Source organism: Callithrix jacchus, chromosome 5 (genome assembly GCF_049354715.1).
Source record: "Callithrix jacchus isolate 240 chromosome 5, calJac240_pri, whole genome shotgun sequence".
Classification (NCBI taxonomy): Eukaryota; Metazoa; Chordata; class Mammalia; order Primates; family Cebidae; genus Callithrix; species Callithrix jacchus.
The window spans coordinates 150,240,536-150,263,940 of record NC_133506.1 but is presented as its reverse complement, the minus strand read 5'-3'; the positions used below and the strand labels follow the sequence as shown (position 1 = coordinate 150,263,940).

Below are 23,405 nucleotides of genomic sequence, written 5' to 3'. Positions count from 1 at the left end.
TAAAGCCACCTCACTCAGCACACACGGCATCAAACCTCTGGCCTTAGCGCAGCCAGCCAGGAAGCTGAGCAGCTCCATTTGCTTGCAGCGCCTTCTGTGCTGTTGGTATGCTAGGACTGGGATCCTGCGCTTGGAGCTCGATAAGAATGATTGGAATGTCTTTAGCCTAGTGTCTAGCATGGAAAAGGTGCTCTGTGAAGCCACTTCCTCTTTCCTTTTCCTTCTCTCTCCTGACCAGTATTTATGGAGTCACCCGGTCTGTTGAGCATGGAAGGAAATGCCGGCTTTATTCCATTCCATCCACCCCACAGCCACCTCCACTGACCCCTCATCCATCAGCCTGGAACAGTATCCGGCCTTTGAGCCCATCTCCCAGCCCTCATTTCTCCAGGGAACCACTCTGTTCACTGACACCAGGTACATCTTTCCAACCCATGGCTGTCATTCAGCAGCTTTCCTGCTAATGAAATCACAGTGGAGTCCTGTTATCAGTGAGATTCCATCAGGGCCCTTCAGCTCAACTTGCAATGCCTTCCATCCATTCAACATTTCCACCCCCATACCTGGAAGTGGGAGCTCTTTCCTTTACTGCACCCAGGGACCCCACCTCCTTATCCACCTGCCGTCTCTGGGTCTTAGTCACATTGTTCCATTTATCGGATACACTTTCCCTCCCTAGAGTTTGTTACTTCAGGATCAAGCTGACCCATAAAGATAGTCTTACTTACGCAGTCCAAAATATTCTTTATTTCCTCTGAATTATTCCAGCATTTACGGTCAAGATCCTGCACCCAATAGAGTGCGTTGGGCTCTTACTGTTGTAAAGACTGATTCAATCACTCCTGAAAATAACTCAGAAAGAGAAGTCCACCTCTTCTTGCCAGTGAGGAAACAGGCTCAAGGGTGAACTGGCCCAAAATTGCACCTGGGATTCGGTTCCAAAGACCACATCCTCACTCCTCACTGGGCTAAATACTCCTGGGTTTGCTCCTTTTTGTCCCCAGTAGGATTTAATGGCACAGATCATGTATGGCACAATTTTTTGCTCTTCCAATTGGCCTACCTAAGGACTGAGAACATAATATTTGTTTGATAAATGCTCATTGATTTAGGCTTCTGACTTCCAGACCTAATAATATTGTGACCCCCTAAAAAGTCAAGCAATTTATGTAAGCAGTGGTCACCAACATTATTTGCCCTGATAAGTAAGAGATAATCATCAGCACCAGGCCAAAGTGACCAGTGATATCCCGATGATAAACTGCTTAACCTCGGCTGTCTTCTGCGTCCTCCTTAAAAATAAGAAAACCAAGGTAAAACACCTAAGAGCTCATTGATATTCTGAAATCATTTTGCTTCCAACTCTTATTTAAGTCATCTCAGGGGTTTTGTTGACATTATCTGCCAAAGATTGGAATTCATCTTTCCAAAAGGAGAGAAGCATCAGCCCATCAAACAACACCCTTCCCTCTACAGAGAGCTGAGGTCTGAGGTTCCCTCCCGATTGCTGGGGCAAGTGCTCCCTACCAGGCCAGCTGCCTGCGCTGGGCCCCTGGATGCATTTCTAAAGGGTCATATTTACAGTGTCAGATGGCTGAGCACTGTGGAGCTTAATGGGATTCTTAATAAAGGCAGCCTTCATTAAGACGGGAGTGCAGGCAAGGTGCCCTTGCTTTTGAGGAAAGGATGACCCAGTGCAAGACGGATGCTCCCCCTTGGCTTGGAAATCACGCAGGTCAAGTGCCTTGTCATGCATTAACAGCCTTTTAAGTTCCTAGGCAGATTAAGAGGAGTGGTGTGGATAAATGAAGGAAGAGGAATCACGCGATCTGTCTTGGTAGCATAAACATTGAGACACAGCAGCTGCATTTAAACTGAGCAATTTGCTAAATGAATCGTTGGCGACTTTCCAGATGGCCAATGTGACACAGGGCTTGGATGAATCCTTTATTCAATCATGCATCTGTCTAGACAGAGACATGAAAGGCCAGGTTATAGCTACTGCAGTAGCAGCAGCAGCTTTGAAACCCTCATATAAAACATGCTCGGTATTGCCCATGAGGCAGCTTGGCCACAGATCAGCCGGAGAGGGTGTGGTGGCACAGGGTGCGTGGAACCTCCAGGAAAGCCGTCTTCTCAGTTGAATGACAGCTAGCTCGGAACAGAGGCTCCCTCTGTGCCTGTCTGCCTACTGTGCCACTTCACACATTTACCCAAAGAGATGGGTGGGTGATCTTAGGGGATCAGGCCGCAGTGTCAGGGTAGAAAGCAGCAATACTGGTTGGGTTCTGTGTCCCTTTTTAAAAAATGTGCACTTTAAAATCATTTCACATGTGTTTTATCTTATTTTTCTAGTTGATTAAAAAACTCCCCAAGTGGATAAAAACGTACGCGTAGCTTTCAGCCATGACCCAACTTTGCCTTCCCTTCTCCCTACTCCTAGCAATCAGTTCAGTCTTGGCTTGAGGACTTTGCTAGAGATGATATCCTCAAGTTAAGTGGCTGTAGAGGCTGGGGGTAGACCAGATGACCACTCAGCCCAGTTCCACTAGCTGATTTAAACGAAGTCAGGTAAACCGGCATCTGATGGGCCTTTGGCCCGACTCTAATAAAACAGGCAGCCAGAGGGCTTCACTGGGCTGCAGTGGGGGCTTATGGGAAAGGCAGCTCAGCTGATTGGTTTCCCTCTGGCAAGTTGTACCGCCAAGTCTGTTTTATTTTTATTCTTGTATTAAAAATTTCCACGGGCGAGGGTTTCACTGTGTTCTTCAGCAGCCACTCAGGTGTTGTGACTGGAATGTTATAATCCATCAGTAAATAGCTCTGCCCACCCCACCCCTGGAACCCTTGGGGCCAGCCACGGGTCCTTCGAGCTCCACACTGAGCAGCAGCTTCCATTTACTTCTGACTCAGGAGGAGCATTTTAACCTGATGAATCACCAGCAGCACTTCCTGTGACATTCTGGGGAAAACTACAGTTTGCTTAGGAAGGACTCTGGAGTACTTCATTGGCTGCAGTGTTTGACCTGCACGTGGTGGAAAAATTTCAGTTCTGCTCTGTGTGGACGCACCGAAGGCTTCTCACCAGTAGCTCTTGGAAGTTTCTCTCATCAGGGCTGGGTCTACTCCGCAGCCAGCCTGAAACAAATGAATTCAATGAACAAGGCTGTCCCAGGGAGGACGCAGCGCATTCCCCTCACTGATCTCATCCAGATGCCGCTCCTTTGAGTTTGTTTACTCATTGGAACCACAAAGCACAGAGTTACCTAAGGGATAATGTTCTCAATTCTCCTGAAGGAAGTACCTCACTAGTGCCCTTCTTCAGGTGTAGTTAAAAAAAGAAATCCATACCCATGAGAAATGCTTTAGGGTGTGCTCAGCCTAGACTACAGTTTATCGATGGAGGGCTTTGATAGCAAGAGTCCAGGAGAGGGTAAAACAGTTGCCCTGCTACATAAGTTATGCCACAGGGGAGAACAATGAAGGCACTGAGCTCTGGAACAGTTGCAAATCCATTCAAGTCCTGGCAATGAGAAAACAGTTCAGAAAGGGTTTAAGAGTCAGTGTTTTTTTTTAAATTTTGAGACAGAGACAGAATCTCACTGTGTTGTCCAGGCTGGAGTGCAGTGCAGAGATCTCGACTCACTGCAACCTCTGCCTCACGGGTTCAAGCGATTCTTCTGCCTCAGCCTCCCTAGTAGCTGGGATTATAGGCACCTGCCACCACGCCCGACTACTTTTTGTATTTTTAGTAGAGACAGGGTTTCACCAAGTTGGCCAGAATGGTCTCGATCTCTTGACCTTGTGATTTACCCTCCTTGAGCTCCCAAATTGCTGGGATTACAGGTGTGAGCCACCGCGCCTGGCCAGAAGTCAGTGTTTCAACCTTCTACCGAAACAGTTGTCTTAGGGTGCTGCATGCGATGCAGATGAGTATTATCGAAAGCTCTTCAGATGCATGATCTACGGCCAGGTGTGACAAATCTAAAGCTGCCCCAAGGACAGTCACACACCAAAACAGGCTCTGTGGCATGCGGTGGCAAACCAAGTTCTGCTGGCTGTTGTCAGCGTATTGCAGAGGTGGCTTTCCTCATGCTGAGTATGACCCCGCCCCTGATTGCCAGGATACGTCCCAATTAAGAAGCACGCAAACTGTGAAAACCTTGAAAGTTGAAAGGTGGTTAGGTGACAGATTAGGTGACAAGGCAGGCAGAGACAGTGCTTTCGCTTTATAAATAAACTTGTTTTTTTTCGCTCACACAAAACCTGTGGCTATGCTAGATGGCAACATGAGCTCTTTAAAGCTACGTTCACGTTCAGCCTTTTTATAACCTAATGAAAATTTGATTTTTAAAATGAGCATCAAATGAGGCCTGAAACGCTGTTTGAAAATGTCATGACTTTTTAACATTTAAATATAGCTGTACACAGAATCACCCTTGATTGACATTTTATTCCATTTCAGGGCTGTTAATTAAGAACCGTAGACACTAGCAACAAAGATTAAAGCAGCAGAGGTCGAAACTTCCTGAGATAAAATGCAGCCCTGATATGCTCGGATCCCACATCAAAGCGGAAGCACGGATCCTGGCTCATGCACATCGGATCCACTAGGGGGCAGTCAATGATCGCGCCTCCAGCGGGAGGGCTCGTTCTACATCCACCTGAGGTGTGCAGGCCTTTTACACAAGGGAGCAGCACTGGCGCCAAGGCAGGTGTAGGGAGTAGCCAGTTATTGCTACCAGCACAGTGTGCCAGAAGGATGAAGTGAAATGCTCATTTGGAAAACGGAAAAAGTTCATTTGTACCATTGAATTTGCATAAGGAACAGGCGGTGCCGCTGCACCTGCCCGGGTCCTTCTCCCTGGCTCCTAATGGAGAGGAGTGACCAGGCTGAGCTGCACCCAGAAGGGCAGCCAGGGAGAGGGGCAGAGCCAGGGAGCCCCGTTTACACAGTCGCTGGGGCTGGCAACCACCGGGCACGCCTGATCAAGGGGGGCTTCCCCCTGCCATCCTGTCCCTGTGCCGGGGTCCATTTGGTGAGTCCCAGGCCGGAAGCCATGCAGCACACATCCAGGGGCACCATCTGAGTTGTAGACTTTGTGGATGCCCCCCGGAGCGCGGCAGTTCCCAGGTCATTCCTGTTCCCACCACGTGGAGGCCCTGGGGTGCCCTCTCCATGAGCTCCCCTAGGAACCTCATTTAAAAAAAAATCTGGGCTGGGCACGGTGGCTCACGCCTGTAATCCCAGCACTTTGGGAGGCCGAGGTGGGTGGATCACAAGGTCAACAGATCGAGACCATCCTGGTCAACATGGTGAAACCCCGTCTCTACTAAAAATACAAAAAATTAGCTGGGCATGGTGGTGCATGCCTGTAATCCCAGCTACTCAGGAGGCTGAGGCAGGAGAATTGCCTGAACCCAGGAGGCGGAGGTTGCGGTGAGCCGAGATCGCACCATTGCACTCCAGCCTGGGTAACAAGAGTGAAACTCCGTCTCAAAAAAAAAGAAAAAAAAAATTCTGTACTAAAGGACTTTAAATAGAGAGAAAGGCAACACTGGAGCAAAATTAGGAATTGGGGCCAGCTGGATTTCAATGTCTGTGTGTTACCCTCTCATTCTTCTTCCATCCCCTCCTTGATTGAAGAATCTGGTGCCCTCCTGTCTTTGTCCAGTCCAAACCTGTTCCTCTAGGATAAACAGTGGTTCACCCTCCCCTGTGGTCGCATCTCCACCTCCCAAGGAAATTTGCATTTAAGCCTATTTATTTATTTTTTGAGACAAGGTCTTCTGTCACCCAGGCTGGAGTGCAGTGGAGCAATCATAGCTTACTGCAGCCTCACATTCCTGGGCTTAGGCGATCCTCCCACCTCAGTCCTCTGAGTAGCTAGTATTACAGGTGCATGCCACCATGTCTGGCTAATTTTCTATTTTTTTATTTTTTGTAGAGGCGGAGTCTTGCTAGGTTGCCCAGGCTGGTCTTGAACTCCTGGTCTCAAGCAATCCTCCTGCCTCAGCCTCCCAAAACTCTGTGATTAGAGGCATAAGCCACCTTGATTGGCAAGACTTATTTCTAATTCTGAAGCAAAATACAGAGAAAAGGTTTCTCCCTGCTGTCCCTGATCAACAAGAATCTTCCCTGAAAGTGGGAAAAAAGTCAGATGCGCCACTCCCCCCTGCACTCTGAATTCGTTGATTATAGTGACTCCTGTGTTCCCAGACCCATTTCTTCACACAGTCACCCAGAACATCTCTTTTGTTTCCTTGAGAGTCAGTGAAGCTTCACGGAGGGGTACACAGGCTACGTAGATCCGCTTGGGTTCAAATCCCAGCTCTGCCACCTCCTAGGGACATAGAAACTTGGGCAAATTGCATAGCTGCTATGAGCCTCTGTTTCCCCATTGTCACAAATGGCATGGTCATAACCACCTCGTGGCGAAGTCTCGAGAACTGAATGAAAAGTACTTAAAAGGGCACAAGGCAGAGAAGCCAGCACTCGCACCTGCTCCCTCAGCCCGGCTTGCTCACCAACGCCGCATTTCCTTCCTTTTCCGCTTCTTTCTTCGTTTTGCCTCCGCTTGAGACACAGATGCTCCTGTCCTCGTACCTCCCCCTCACTTCTCCCTGAAAGGATGGCAGATGGTCTTCTGGCCCCTGACTCAGCGCCTTCCACTCTCCTTCCACCCTCCACGCCTACCTGGTCATTGCTGTAGAGAATCAGGTACTTGTCAGGATCCATGGAACTAAAAAGCAAAGAATGCAAAAGCAAAACCCCATCTTCAGACATCCAGAATGACAGACTCGTTGTGTGTGTGGGGTGTGTGTGTGTGTGTGGTGGAGAATCCGACACACGTCCTCTGTGTCAGGCCCGTGTTCTATTTGTAGAACAGTCTTGGAAATAGACACTTGTTTACATCGCCTGGATCAGGAGTGATTTCAGATTCTCTTCATTTAATCGTCTACTTCCACCGTGCAGATTTATAATTAAAATAGGAAACTTATTTATAAAACCAGAGTGGGAGCCGAGAGATGGCTGCAAGGAGATGCTTCTAATGTGGAGGCCTCTGTGCAGTAGGCTCTAAGTTACACTGGCCGGCCTGGAAGGGGCTGCAGGGACCTTCCGGACATGGCCACGGATCTCTCCCATCAGAGGGGAGGACAGGGCGATTGGCTCCCTAAACCCAGCGTATGAGGCAGACAGTAGTGAGGACATTTCTCAGAGAGAGGCCGGGTTTGCATGAGGAATTGCTGTGACCCTCTGCTTTGGGCAAGCACTTTGGGTTGGTGTGCCAGTGGCTGGTGCCAGGACCAGCATGGGGAAGCAGCTCCCCTCAATGGAGAAAGACTGAAGTATGGGTGGAGCTGGCAGGAGGGTAGAGACGGCAAACGGAGGGGACAAGGAGGCCAGGAAAGAGGAGAAGGAGCGGGAGGAGTGGAGAACGAAGTGGCAAGACACAGGCGGTGTAACCTTTCCCGGCGACTGTGAAAATCACAAAATGATTTGTGATGGTGCTGTTGGATCTCTTGTCAAACACCAGTGAAGGGGCTGAGTGGACATAAAAGGTGGAGGCCACGCCAACTTCTGGAAATTAACATTGCCACGATAAGGCTTCGACATTATGTGACGTTGTGTGGCTACATTACATTTAATGCATAATCAGTCAGTTCGTATGAGACTTATTTGTTGCATTTTTATTTCCGATGACAGAGGAATCTTCTAGAAATATTTCTTTCTTGTGTCAGTATGTGGAATCTGTATGTCTTTGAAACACGTGAGTTACTCTTCTCTTACAAACACTCTGAAGCCTACACTGGAGGTTGTTTCCTTCTTTTTTCTGGGTCGTGGGATCTCACAGGGAAACGTGTTGTTCATTTCTAAGAAGTGTCCGGGGTATCATGAGGTACATTTTCTCCATTGACTTTATCTTCATATATATCTATATATATAGGCTTCCCCTCCATTCGTAAATGTGTGTGTGCATCTACTCTTTTATTCTCTGATATATTAATTGCTGGAAGTATTCCCAAATCCTTTTTTAGATGATGTTGTTATTAATAAGCAAAAACATAAATAAATACATTTTACCTGTCCTGCAAATTCCAACACTTTAATATTTTGCCGTGTAGAAATATTCCTCAAGTTTTGTTGTAGTGAAATCTGCCCCGACTTCTGGCTTTAGAGTTCTACTTTTGCAAAGGACTTCCATCACCCGCATTTTATGAAGATATTCTCCTACACTTTCTCCGTCTCTGCAGTTGTAAAATACTGAGATCTTTAGCATACCATGGTATGAAATTTATTTTTATACATATCGTGGTGTGGGGACTTAACTGTTCCCTAAATAAATAACCAACAGTTATTTGTTAGACTGTTCCCTCCCTAATTTGAAATGTCAGTTTTGTCAATTTTTTTTTTCCATGTAAATAGGTCTCTCGCTGAACTGCTTGTCTCCTCTTTGCCCAGGCTGGGGTGCAGTTCTGCCATCACGGCTCACTGCACCCCATACTCCTGGTCTCAAGCCATCCTCCCATCTCAGACTCCAGAGTAGCTGGGGCCACAGACACGCGCCATCACACACAACTATTGTCTTTTATTTTTAGTGGAGGTGGGGTCTCTCTATGTTGCCCACGCTGGTTTTGAACCCTTCGGCTCAAAGGATTCTCCCATCTCAGCTTCCCAAAGGGCTGGGATTATAGGTGTGAGCCACTGCACCCCACCTCTCTCATTCTTTTTCAACAGTTTCTTGGCCATTGTTGCATATTTACCTTTCCAGATGAACTTTAGAATCGACTTGTTAAGAGCCAAAGCAATCTCATAGGGATTTTGATGAAAATTTCATTGAATTTAACATTTAATTTTGGGGTACCTTCCCGGCATCCAATTTACTTAACCAGGAACATAGATCCTTCCCATATATTTGTGCTTTATGTCTTTAGAAAGGTTGTTATTAAGGTTATTTATGAGTATATTTAATAATCTGCCAGTCAATTTCTTCTTCAGAGAGAAAGTGGGAAAGATGGTAAAAAGTCAAGCTCCCTAGGGCCAGGAAGTTTCATCATGAAACCACATTCATCTGCAAAGATCTGACAACCTTTCTCTCAGCAAAGACCAGTTCAGTCCACGCAGGATATTGAAATTATTAGATAAGGAGGTCTGGACAGTTGAGTAGGTTACAAAAATGAACAAATATGTGTTCTTCCAGAAGCCAAAGACCTGAGGCTCTCTGACGACCGATCAAAAAGACCTGTTAGGACTCAATTTTTTTCTCTATATGGCACACTTTGTAGATTTTAAACAGAGAATTTAGCTCCTCTCCTTGCGCGCCATCCTTCCCCCAGCGCCACTCTGTTCATAATTCTTGGGGATTTTAAACGCCACTGTGGAGAATCCTTCTGGTCTGCTGGTTTCTCATTTCTTTCACTTCCTGTCTCCGGTGGTCTCATCTCCCGCCCAACTGCAGCCATTCACTGCCAGGGTCACACGTGCAGTTTTTGACACTAGAGTGACGGGAACCCCTCCAGAATCTCCATTTCAAACTTTCTACCTCCAATAATTCTGGCTCCAATATCCTCCATGCTCCAGCTCCAGCACAGAAACTCTCAGCCCCTGGTCCTGACACATGCTCTCTGTCTGTGTCCCTCTCCTGCCCCATTTTCCTTCTTACTTGGCTTAGACGCCATGGTCAATTACAACCACTTCCTCGTGTCCAACCTCACCTCCCTTGCTTTCTCTCCTTTTCTGCTCTCGTTTGGCAAAACATCACCCCTGCTGAACTCTGACTATCCACCTACCTCATGTCTGAATTCATGTGAAAATGTGGCTGGAGACAGACCGCAGAACTGTGCTGAGTCATCTGGCTTCAAATTCGTGACCACAAACCACACACAGGTTCTCAGTATTTTCTGGCAGCCATCCGCCCTCTCCCACTCTCCAAGACCATTTCATTTTCTCCTTTCTCTGCAAGTCCCCAACCCCTCTTCCCCAGTTCCCATTCTCAGACAAGACCTTGCTTCCTAAGTCACCATGAAACCCAAGGCTCTCAAAAGAGATGCTGCACCAGACCCCAACACAGAGGCGCACACACCTGCACCTGGACCACTGCTCAGCCTGCCCCGTGGTCCCTCAGGTGAGCAGCCCTGCTCCTTCCTGAGGCCAGCCCTCCACTGTGCAAGGCAGCCCAGCCCTCCTCCTACCCAAGAAACACGTGTTTGGCATTTCTCCCCTTACTCTCCCATATCCTTGATGTTCAGTTTTTTACCAAGTCATTGCCATCAGCACATAAACATGCTGTATTTCTGCCACTGGGGAAAAGAAAAAGTCTGGGGTGGTGGCTCATGCCTATAATGCCCCGATTTCAGGAAACAGAGGTGGAACAATCGCGTGAGTCCAGGAGTTTGAGACCAGCCTGGGTGACATAGCTGGACCACATCTGTACAAAAAAAAAAAAAAATAAGAAAAGTGGCTGGGCGTTGTGGCACATGCCTGTAGTTCCAGCTACTCAGGAGGCTGAGGTAGGAGGATCACTTAAGCCCGGTAGAAGCTGCAGTGAATAGTGATCATATCAGTGCACTCCAGCCTTGATGACAGTGAGACCCTGTCTCAAAAAGGAGAGAAAGACAGAAAGAGAGAGAAAGAGAAAGAAAAAGAGAGAAAAGAAAAAAAGAATTTGTCTCAACCTTGACCACCTTCCCCTCCAACTGTCAGGCCACTTATCTCTGTCTTTCTTTTTTTAAGGCAAAGTTACTTGAGAAAGGGGTTCATGCCACTGTCTCCTTTCTCCCTTCCCTCTGCTTTTTTGACAGTATTCTTGGTAAGATTTGGCTCCGGCTCAGCAACAGCTGTCTTGCTGGTCAGCAATACCCTCCATGCTGCTGTAGCCCGTGAAAATGCTGAGCCTCATCTTCCTAATAGCTGCACTTGACCATGGCCTCCCCAGACTCCAGGGCCTGCGGTCAGCCCTCGCCATGTTCCTGTAAGCCACCGGTGAACACATTCATCAGCACGTGGCTTTAACTTCCTCCCTCTATGCGAAGGGCTCCTACTGTGCCTAGCTCACATGCACTGACCATCCTGGGTGTCTGATGTCCTTCCCCGGCCTTTCTTTCCTCATAGCGCTTACCGTGTCCTACCATCCTGTGTGACCCTTTATTATGAAAATGGCTTGTTGTCTAGGGCAGGCTAGACTGGGGAAGGCGTTCTTGCCTACTTCCTTTGTGAACCTATCCTAAGTGCCCAGAACAGTGCTGGCCCATCATAGGCTATGTGGATCTCTTTTGATGATGCATTTGCTCACTTCCATGCAAGCTCCTTGCACACACCAGCCGTGCCCCACCACGCAGCCTCTTGATGTGCCTGGAAGCTCTGTGATGCACCACTGCTCTCCCTCCAGTCCTACCCCTGTGCTGCCCAGAGAGCTCTGCCTGGCCCCCATCCACCTGCTGACTAGTTCCTCCCAGGCCATATTTTTTCTCCTTAGCCCTCACTCTTTAACACACTCCTGTTAATTTTGCATATTGCCTGTCTCTGCCCTCTATACTGCATGCTCTCTGAGAGCACAGGGTTTCTCTATTTCTTTCTCAGCACTAAAAACAGGGCCTGTATCTGTTTGTGGAAGAGACTTGCTGAGAAAGCATGCTTTGTAACGTTCTGTGTGTTTACAGCTGTGTGCTGATCAGCTCCCAGGATGGTGCCTCATAGTCATGAGTCTGTACTACACAAGAGTCCCGACTGTCTGAATGCGCTGTGTCTGGCCCGGATGCTGCACCCCGATTCCTCAGGGTAATAGTCATTCAACTTTGGCTGCTCAGCCTCCAAGCCACACGCCATGATCTGCCTCGCCCACTATCACAGCTGGTCCTGGAGGCCATAGGGCTCCCTCTCTTGGACCCAGGACTCCCGCTGCTCCCTCCCCAACTGATAGGGTTTGGCTGTGTCCCTATCCAAATCTCATCTTGACTTGTAGCTCCCATAATTGGCATGTGTTGTGGGAGGGGCTGGTGGGAGATAATTTAATCACAGGGCAGTTTTCCCCATACTGTTCTGGTGGTAGCGAATAAGCCTCACCAGATCTGATGCTTTCATAAGTGCTTTCCCCTTTTGCTTGGTTTTCATTCTCTCTCTTCTGCTGCCATGTAAGATGTGCCTTTGGCTTTCCACCATGATTGTGAGGTCTTCTCAGCCATGTGGAACTGTGAGTCCATTAAATCCCTTTTTCTAAAAAAAAAAATTACCCAGTATCCTGTATCTCTTTATCAGCAGCATGAGAGCAGACTGATACACCAACTACACACATACACTACTGTGTTCTCCTCTCAGGGTGAGCAGCAGCGGGGCAGAGATCTCCACGGAAGGCAACTCCTTCCATTTTTCAGTAGTCTTGTTGTGAGAAAAAAACGCCAGTATCCTTTTAGGGCAAAGACTCCTAAAAGATACACCGCTGTACGTTGAGCCTGATTTTAATATAATGTAGCAAATGTGAATCTCGGTCCCTAACTTCAGATATGCAAAAAATAGAACTTGCTTTACTTCCTGAACTCAAGTTCATTTTTATTTGAACTCTCACCATCCACCATAATAGCAGTCATTTCGGGGGTTCACCACCCAGCCAAGCTCAGGGCCACAGCCTCACTCACTCATAGCTTTGCTCCAAGTTGGATGAGTGTTGGTGTCTGCTACCACTAGACACACCCCCAAATCCATTTCTTCTTTCATTCTGCAGATATTTACTGAACCGACACTATGCGCCCGGCATTGCTGTAGGCCCTTGGGGACATAAGAGATAAAGCTCTTACTATCATGTCACTTACATTCTGATGAGGAGAGGCACATCATAAATAAATTACCCAATAAATATATTGTGTGTCAGGTGATGGAGAGTGTGGTGGAGAGAAACAAAGCTGGGTACAGGCTATAAGGAGCTGTGGGTCCGGGCAGGGTAGTGCAGAGAGCGTGTCTGCGTGGAGGTGGGGAGAGAAGGCCCCTTTGAGACAGTGACATTCCAGTGAGCCACACGGCAGGGACAGGGTCGTGTGGAGAAAGCACAAGGGAGGAAGATTTTTCCCCAGAACTAAAACAGAGGCTCCACTAGGAGAGGAGCCACAAGGTAGGGGGAGGAAGAGAGGGCAGTGGGTAACCAGTCCCAGCTTCCCAAAAGGGCTGGTGGGGGCAGTGAGTCCCCAAGGAGAAGTGGCTGCGTGGGCTGGAGGCAGACAGTGCCAGGGGTGGCCTTGTGCAGAGTGTTGGCTCGGAAGCAGTCACAGGGCCCAGAGTCCCTGTGTGGCTGGCGATGGAGATCACTGGCTTCCACCATGGGATCCCACAAGCATGGCACGACATGGGTGAGGGAACCCCCGAAATGACTGCTATTATGGTGGATGGTGAGAGCTCAAATAAAAATGAACTCGAGTTCAGGAAGTAAAGCAAGTTCTATTTTTTGCATATTTGAAGTTAGGGACCGAGATTCACATTTGCTACGTTATATTAAAATCAGGCTCAACGTACAGCGGTGTATCTTTTAGGAGTCTTTGCCCCTGGATACCGGCGTATTTTTCTCACAACAAGACTGCTGAAAAATGGAAGGAGTTGCCTTCCGTGGAGATCTCTTCCCCGCTGCTGCTCACCCTGAGAGGAGTCTCCAATGCTGCTTCAAAGTGCGAAACCGCTGACTTCTCTAAGAGAGATAGACTCCAATGGCACGTCTGCCAAAACAATCCCAGAAACACATCCATCCTGAGGAAGGGAGCCCAGAAATTATTCATGTCGCTCTGCAGCTCTGGCAAGAGACCAGATCCTGGGAATCAGAGGCATCTGAAACGTTCCGCTGTGCTGCAGCAGCGGTAACACGCCCGGGGGGTCACAGTCTGAAAAGACGGAGCTTTGTGAAGAGGCCCAGCTTAAAACTTACATTTCCTTCTTTCTTCAGGAATTTCTTATCTCTAGCTAATCTGTGTATCAGGATGTGAATGAAGGGAGCAAAGGACACCATCTCATTCGGGAGTCAGGGGAAGCACGGGGGAGTTTTACCCAACTAGCTGCAGCTGGGTGATCCACGAGAGCGTTCTGTCACCTCGAATACCCCGACGTTTCCACAGAGAGCTTGGGACAGAGCTCCAGATGCAGGGCATGTTCGCATCTGGGCACTGGAAAGAAGCAGGGAGCCAGGGAATTGGAGAGACCCAGCAATGTTTGGATTGGCTCCAGATTTTGTTTCTTTGAACCTTCCTCAATTTCAAAGCCATTTATGATAAGTGAGTCCATTTCTGACATCTTGGTATTCCAAATTCTAACGATCTTACCATCTCCCTATTGGAACTGCTTTTGATTTTTAAAAGACCCATTCTTCTCTCTCTCTGGAATGCAGTAGGAGGATAAAGCATAGAACACATTTCTTGGTTTTCCCTTCAACATGGAGAGATCGACTCCCAGTTATGAAAGATGACAGACATAGAGATCAATGAACACTGCCTGCGAGGGGTAAATTGGTATTTCTTTGGGTGTGAAAAAGGGAAGGACCAGATTATTGATCACCCTGAAGGGCCTCTAGTTATTGATGTGAAATTCTTCTCCTCCAGACATCAGCCTTCCAAAATAAACAGCCCCTCAATGCTCTCAATGCATAACCCAGCTAAGGAAAGAACGAGGCCATTTTTACTTAGTGTGTGCTTGACTTGAACTTGATTGATTGTGCTAAGGCAGTGAAGGGCAGCTGAGATTCCTCACTTTTGTTAGAAAGCTCACTAGGGGCATCATGGTGATTGCCACATCTTGAGAGAGCCAGCCCATGTCTTCATGTCAACTTGGATGAAAACCAGAAAACAATGGTGGCACCATCCCTTTTGCAACTCAAGGAAGCTGGGAGGAAGTGCAGGTCATCCGTTCCAGAAAGGCCTTAACACTGTGGGATGGGGCCAGATTCCATCGTCATCTGTTGAGGGTTGTTGAGCAAAGCAAAATCAGATCTGCCCAGACAGAGTTTGTGGGTTCAGTTGAGAAGAGGAGAGACAGGGGGCAATGAACTAATCAACCAGGGGTGTGTGGGAAATGACGGGGATGCACATTGGGTCCAGGATTGCAGAAATGAAGGGACAAAAGCCACAAAAGCAGGTCAGTGATCGGAAGTGGAAGTATGGGAGAGGAGGCACCCACAGAGAATTCCAGGGTTCCCAACTTGAATGATGAAGTGGAGGCTGATCCAGCTTATGGAACTAGGAGACACTGGAAAGGCTGCAGGATGTGGGGGGAGCACAGTGGTGTTTTGGCATTCCATGTTAGAAAGGCCTGTAGGACATCCTCGTGGACATGCTCCTGGTGTTCAGAGGGCAGAAAGCAGGCAGGGGCCTTCAGTGGAGATCTCTGCTCTTGCAGCTGCTCACGCTGGAAGGAGTCCCCCAGCCTGCCTCAGTGTGGAACTGTGAACTTCTCTAAAAGAGGTAGACTCCAGTAGCATCAAGAAGTGGGTTTAAGACATGGCCGAAGCTGTGAAAATGAAAGGCAATACTTAATACTGAGAGAATGTGGTTCACGGGAAGGCCAAGGATGGCACCTGAGGCAGAGGAGGGGCAGTTTGAGCAGAACCAGTGCAAGGCCCAGTTCCAAAAGGCAAGACAAGTGGCATCTATCGCCTTTGATATAAAGAAGACTCAAAAGAGAGGGAAGGACGTGCCTCTTAGGAGTCACTGTGAGAGGCAGTGGGCAGCAGGCAGGGCAGGGGTGGTGTGGTGGCACATGGGTAAGGACTGGGGCATGATGCCAGGAAGCCCTGAGTGCCAGGCCAGGGTAGCTCCCACTGTTCTCCTCTTTGAGCTCCTCTCCCCAGGTATCCCCTCTGTCCCCTGGCCCACCCTCTTGATTCCTCACGATATCAGTTTGAATGTCACCTTCTCATCCAGGCCCACACTAACCTCCCTTAATACTGCAGCTGGCAGCCCCACCCTTCCCACCAATGCTCACACAAGGGCATCCTCGGACTTACTTTTCCTTTTCTTTTGCTTTTATCACTTTCTAACATACTATGTAATGTATAGTAATTTAACATACTATGTAATCTATCGTGATTTAATTTACATCTTGATAGTATTTTTATAACATACTACATAATTTATATCTATCAGGTTGGTGCAAAAGTAAAACCACAATTAGTTTTGCACCAACCTAATATAATTTTCAAAATATTTATAACATATTATATAATTTAAATCTTTATAATAATAAATGGCATTATATAATAGTATATTTATATGTATAATATTTATTGTCGCTCTTCCTCTACTCAAACGACCCCTCCTGAAGAGCAGAACGTCTTATTTCTTTTGTACATTGAAGGTTCCCCTGCCTCTGGAAGAGCATCTGCCTCACAGTGGCCCCATGCAGTGTCTGTTGAGTGAACGAACATTGCTGAGTGTGATGGAAGACCCAGGGTGCTAATGTCTAGAATACAGATACAAAGAAAGCACTCCAGAGCCCCGGAAGAGGAAGAAGTTACTTCCGGATCAGAGGACTGGCCAAGGTTTCGTGACAACAGAGACGTCTGAGTCAGATCTTGGGGGCTGGCAGGATTTTTGTGGTCAGAAGCGGATGTCGCATGGGCTGTGACTGGGCTCCTGGCTGGGGAGCTGCTTGCCCCTGCGGGGAGAGGTGAACAGCCCAGCAGGCTGGAACAGGAGCTCCTTGAGGAGCATAGGTGGGGACAGAGTGCAGGCTGCAAGGGAGCTCCATCCACAGTCACTGCTGCGGGCTTGGACATGCCTGGCAGACTTCAAAGCGGAGACAGTGAGAAGAGAGTTGGATATGTGCCTGAAACCTGGGAGAAAGGTCTGCGCTAGAGATACAACCTTGGGAACCACCTGCATACCCGTGGTATCTGGAGATCACCAGAGGGAACGAGGGCAGATGGAGAAGAGGACCCGGATGGAAGCCAAAACGCTCAAAGGGTAAGAGGTCAGGGAGAAGGAGAGGAACCAGCAAGGATCAGCTAGATCAAACGATGGCTGTCATCCGAGGAGCTCAGAGACTGACCGCGGACGCTCAATGTGGTGCTGTTGGCGGCCTTGGAAAGAACTGCGTGGTGAGGGGGCGGGGGAGCCTGGTGGGTGTAGACAGGGAGACAGCATGTGGATGATTCTGATCCTTTTAAGAAGTTGTGCTACAAGGACACGGGACGTAGGCTGGCTGATAAAAGGGTGATAGAGAAGGATTTTGTTTGTTCAATAAGGGAGAAGCAACAGCATTTTAATTAGTTAATGGGAAGGAGGCAGTGGAGAGTGGAAAGGTGATGGAAAGTGAAGGGAATCCTTGAGTGGGCAGGAGATGCTGCGATCTGAGACTTGAATGGAGAGATTTGCTGTGAGCACCACATGGAAAGGCCAGTTGGTGTCACCAACCGGAGTCCATGGTCTGGGTGCTGGTGCGCACAGCAGAGGGGTGGAAGCCGGTGGAAGTTCCTACTGGCTGGTTTCCATGTTCCCAGTGAGGTGGGAAACGAGGCCAACAGCTGAGAGGAGGATGAGAGCAGATTGTTCGGATTTGGGAAGAGAGGAGGAAGAGCAGAATTATAGATTGACACACACACACTCAAGACTGGCAAGTGACTGCCTGGGGGTCTCCAGAGCCCACTGGGGTTTAAAGCAGCCCCGTCTCGGGCTTGCATGTGTTCTCCAGCTGTACTCATGCCCGCTCTTCACTTCTCTCACCTCCACTCCTCACTCAGCCTTTGACTTCCCCGAGGTCTGGTGCGCACAGCGTGTTTAATGACTGTTTGCTAAGTGAAACTGAGGTCGGCAGCACTTCAGGAAAGGCCAACAGAAAGGCAAAGGCAGACAGCTGAGGCCATCCCCAGACAGGCCAAGGGGAAGGTGTGGGGAGTAGGGTGGCTGCTGGGATCCTGTCCTCTCTCCTGGCCCTTCTCTGCTACTGTGGTGGGGATGGGATGGGAGAGAGGATGAACAGAAGCTCATCTCACCTAAACTGAACAAAACTGAATGGCCCCTGGGCCACCCAGACCTGGAGTGACCTCTGCTCCCTGGCCCCTCAGCCTTGCACCTCTCGCCAGTAACAAACCCAGCTGACTGGCCCTCCTGAGAAGCTCTGGGATCATTTCCTTCTCTACCCCGGCTTCTGTTCGAGCCTTTCTTGGCTCCTTCAGCATTGCTTATCTGGACCATCATAACAACTGTTACAACTTACTGAGCACTTACTATATGCCAGTCACTAGCTACTGGGCTTTATGTTTGTTCGTTTATTGAGCCCTCAAAAGAAAGTCCTCATTTTGCAGATGAGGAACCTCAGGCCCCTGAATATCTGCAACACTCTCCCCATGGGTCTCCCTGTCTCCCACCTAATCCATCCCCCGATTCCCCATCAGTGTGAGTGTCCTTAGACATCTGTTTAGAATCTGCACAGTGTTTAGTTTGCAGAACAAAGTCTTTGGCAAAGGCCTAGATGACCTTTCATCAGCAAACCCCGACTGTCTTTCCTGATCCCTTCCTGTTTCTTTCCTCAAAAGGCCCCTTCACTCTAAAATAAGTCAGCTTCTCCAACGAATTCAACACCTCCCAGCCCCCTTCCAGCCCTATGCCCACTGCTACCCACCATGCTCATTTGGCTCCTATGGACTGAAATGTCCTTTCTGTCCCTCAGCCTGCCTCCCTGTTGTCCTCCAGCCCCACAGTGACTACCTGGGAGGGCTTTGCTGACAGCCCCTGTCTGAATGGGCATGCGTCCTCTCTGGGTCTCCTCATACCCACTGCACATCTTTCCCAGATCCCAGTCCCCATATGGCAAGGGGGGTTGGCTTGCTGGCCTCCCCGAGGTGGACATCCTGAGAAAGCAGTGTTTTAAAAATCATTTCAGCGCTCATTTCACAGCCAAATAGGAGTTGAGATACAGGCATCCTTTTGACACACAACAGAAGAGGAATGTCTCCAATTTAGAAGTGAAGCCAATGTCTGTTTGGTCTCTTACTGATATGTTGTTTTAACAAAATGCTCTAAAAATTTAAGTTTTCATTGCAACAAATCTTCTGGGTTAGGTTGATGTCATGTCCCCTGGGAAAGTAAATTTGCTTTTTCTGTTGTTGTTATTTTATTTTATACTCAAAGAAGGCAATGTCTTGCCCTGGTTAGCGACAAATTAACAGTAGGTCCGGCTGAGATAAAAACATATTACTTCTTTAAATATATTTATTTGTCTAGTCAAAACATAGTTGTTGAGTGTCTTCTCAAGTTGCAAAGGCTCTATTACGCAGGTACTTCCATCATTTATTAAAAACAGTTATTTTGCCTTTTGTTTTTAATCTAAAATTTTTTTTTTTTGAGACAGAGTCTCACTCGGTCACTGGGTGCCAGGCTGGAGTGCAGTGGCGCGATCTTGGCTCACTGCAGCCTCCGCCTCCCGGGTTCAAGTGATTCTCTTGCCTCAGCCCGCCCGAGCAGCTGGGACTACAGGTGCGTGCCACCACCCCCAGCTAATTTTTGTATTTTTTAGTATAGACGAGGTTTCACCATGTTGGCCAGGATGGTCTCAATCTCTTGACCTTGTGATCCGCCCGCCTCGGCCTCCCAAAGTGCTGGGATTACAAGTGTGAGCCACGGCACTGAGCCTTTAATCTAAAATTTTTAAGGCTGAGGCATGCCTCAGAGTCAGCAGTGCTGTGAAAGCAACAAAATAGGAGTTGTATTGTATTTGAAATCATATATTAAAGGTAATGATAGAGTGAGCCACGCGCGGTAATTAGTTTACAATGTGCTCCCACAAATGCTCTCAGACACCATGATTAGTGCTCCCTGGAGCCTTCTGTCCCTGAAACTAGCGATCATGGTTCTCACCAGAACTCAACTCCCCCAGGGTGTTATGATGAATACCACGTTGGTTCTAATATTGCTATTAGTGTTTAGACCTGGGTGTGAGAAGGGGTGGCAAGATGAAATGGAGATAAAATACAAAGCTTATGCTTCGGTTGCTTAGCCAGAAATCGGCAAGGAACGAGCCAGCCACCCTTCAGTGAGGTTTTAGAGTGACATAGGGACAAAACCCCCTGCCACTTCCTGCACATATATGTGCGCAGTCTGTGGGAGTTATAATGGGTTATAAGTGCTGTTTACAACTGGCTTTCTACTGGGTGTGTCTACAAGCTTAGCAAGAATGAAAGAAAAAGAAAAGAAAGAAAGAGAAAAGAAGGAAGGAAAGAGAGAGAGAGAAATCTAGTCTCCACAGGAGCAGAGAAGCATCCTGAGCCTCACTCCTGGTTCCTGGCACAGCTGTCTGATGGATGCTGGACTGCAGATAAGGGGCTGTCAGAGAATGACGTCATCAGCAGACAGTGCCATTGGCTGAGGCAGCTAGTGTGTAGACGGTACTGTTGACTCCATCCAAGACGTGGTCCTTGGGAAGGGAGGGTGGCTTGGTTGGAGTGCACCACCTAAGTCAGTAAACATGCAGTGTTGGGGCCTGAATGCTTTGGCGTCCCCCAACAAATCTTTGTGTTGAAGGCCTAAGTCCCCATGTGATGGTCTTTGGAGACACTGCCTTGGAGTTGACGAGGTCATGAGGGAGTGGCCCTCAGGATAGGACTTGTGTTCTTACAGGAGACACCAAGGAGCTTTCTTTCTCTCTTTCACTTGCCCTCCTCTTTTCTGTGCTCACTCACTGAGGAAGGGCCACATGGGCACACAGAAGGTAGCATCTGCAAGCTGGGAGGAATGCCCTTGCCAGAAACAGAATGGGTGGGCACCTTGACCAGACTCCAGAACTGCAGGAAAACATGTTTCTGTTGTTTAAGCTGCCCAGTCTGTGGTGTCCTGCAGTGCCAGCAGATGAACATATTCACCAAACTGTGCCCACCTCAAGGCTAGGCATCCTGTGTGTGCAATCCCTGAACCCTCATCCACAACAAAGGACACAAACATGCAGCTCCAAGCCCCAGGAGTCCAGGGGGCAGAACAGGGTCCCAGAGACTGCCTGGGTCCACAGTGTCCCTAGACTCTTATGAATTTGCCGCACTGATCATCCAGCCCTGCCTGGTCCAGAGTTCATGTAATCACGAGGATAATGAAAACCAGCAGGTAGAAAGCCCCTTCTGTGTGCCACGGAGATACTGTCACAAGAACACCTCCCAACAATGCAGAAGGTGGGTACTGTTTTTATTCTATCAATTTCACAGACAAGGAAGCTGGGGCACCAAGCACTTGGACAACTTCCTGGGACTCCAAGTGAGCTTTGACTTCATAGTCTGAGCCTTTGCTTGCTTGTTCAGTTATTTAAGAAAAATACTGAACCGCTACGATGTGCCGTGTACTGTCTAGGCTTACGGTGGAGAAAAAAGCGAATGTGGGTCCTACCCCCACTGTGTAGTGGACGGGACCGCCAATAGACAATTCACCATCAATGCTCATGGCCTATGCCACATGCAATAAGGATAGGAACAGGGTCATGGGGATGTAGTTAGATGAGGCATTTAGGAGAGGATGGTCAGAGGAGGGGAGGTTTCAACAGAGATCTGAAAGGAAAGGCTGGCATAGTATCTCAGGCACAGGTGCAGCAAGTGCCAAGGCGCTGAGACAGGAAGGAGCTGAGTGAGACCGGATCTGAGTGAGGGCGGAGTAGCTGAGGCTCCCAAGTCAGGAGAGGATTGGAAGGTGAGAGGTCTGAGTGGCTTTGAGGGCCAGGTGTGGGGACAGAAGCCCCGAGGGCTGTCAAGCATCGTTCCTGCCATTTGCAGCCCGCTGGGATTAGAAAAGGAAAGGGTGTTCCGCGTGTGGAGCGCCTGCTGTTGGGTGCTGTGTTAGGGGCCTTACCTACAGCATGTATTTCTTCTCAACCAGGGTCAGTCATATAAGCTCTGCTTTGCAGATGAGACACCCAAAGTTGGGAATGAAGACATGACTGGCTCAGGTCCCCAGAGATGAGTAAGAGGGCTGAAAAAGGAGCCAGACTTCTTGGGCTTTGAAGTCTGCCTGAGTCCACCACTCTGTCCTGCCCTCCCCAGAGCCGAGGCTGCACTAGGAGGAGCCCAGATCCCCCGATGCTGGATGCTAGAGTCTTCCAAGGGTGGTTATGGGGTAGATGCAAAGTGCAGAGGGGCTGGGAGTCGGGGCCCCACCAGGACATGGGGAAGCCGCAGCACCACCTCCAACCTTTGTCATGGGTGCAAGTGGGCACTGCCCTCTGGATGGGAATTGGGGTTTTGGATGGGCTGGAGAGGAACCCAGGGTCCCACAGGGCAGGAGCTGCACACCAGAGGAGAAGGGGCCTCCTTTTCTTATGTGAAAGGTGCTCTAGGGCAGGGCAGGGCAGGGCAGGGCAGGGCAGCTGAGCCTGGCTTGTGTCTCTCAGGCCTTTTCTCTTCAAGAACCCACTCAGTGACAGTTTTGCTTTTCAATCGTTTCTTCCTAAATCCATTAACATTTTTCTGTATTTCTCAATATACAAAATGATTGATAGGAGAGAGATGAATGAGAGACCTATTTCACTGCAATTGTTGAGCACCTAAAAGAGATTTCTACCTCATCTAGAGAAGAAGGAGGAGGAGGGGGAATTGAAAGGCAAAATGAGCCTGGACCTTCTCTTTGTCCACTTAAATAAGAATTTCTGACTTGGTCAATCCAAAAACGCTTCCTGAGCACCTACCATGCGCCAGTTGATATGTAGGTGCCAGAGGGTAGACAGCAAATCTTAAGGCACTGGGGTCACTCACAAATTAAGTCAGGACCTGGTGGCCACAGCTCAAGGCTGTGGAATCTCCTGGGGACACTCACTTCTGTGTATGATGGACATTCTAGGCAGTCTTCATGATGATGTGTGAGCTGGAAAGAATGGTAGGATTGTAGCAGGACCACCTGCTCTATGAGATTTGCACCTCGTTGGGAATCAGGTCTTATTCACATGTGCATCTTTGTGTCCAACAACATCAGCTCATAGTAAGTGCTCAACAGACACCACTGGACAGATGGCTGGGGTAAGGGGCAGCACAAGGGACAGTATGGAGGTGACAGTGCCTGGCACACTGAGGGCTCCCTGTTCAGTTAGGTTGGTGCTTCCTCAGCCTCAAGAAACAGAGAGGCAAAATCTGGAAAGGCAGAGGGGACGTGGATGCCTCAGAAAGGTTTGAACATTGCCGTGTTGGAGAAGGAACTGGCAACCATCAAGCAGAGTAAGGCCCGTGCGGTGGCTCATGCCTGTAATCCCAGCACTTTGGGAGGCCGAGGCAGGCGGATCACAAGGTCAGGAGTTCAAGACCAGCCTGGCCAACATGGTGAAACCCTGTATCTACCAAAAATACAAAAATCAGCTCGGCATGGTGGCGGGTGCCTGTAATCCCAGTGACTCAGGAGGCTGAGGTAGGAGAATCACTTGAACCCAGGAGGTGGAAGTTGCAGTGAGCCAAGATTGTGCCACTGCACTCCAGCCTGGG

At 48.7% G+C, this 23,405-nt stretch overlaps 1 long non-coding RNA gene across 4 annotated transcripts in view; it reads left to right on the top strand.

Annotated features, from left to right (window-relative positions):
• Positions 1-16,479: 16,479 nt before the first annotated feature.
• Positions 16,480-23,405, top strand: part of LOC144582893 (uncharacterized) — a 42,449-nt gene continuing 35,523 nt past the window's right edge. For all 4 annotated transcript variants that reach the window (XR_013536438.1, XR_013536439.1, XR_013536436.1 and 1 more), the window contains exon 1: positions 16,480-16,929. This is a non-coding gene — a long non-coding RNA (uncharacterized LOC144582893). The remainder of the gene's footprint in view (positions 16,930-23,405) is intronic.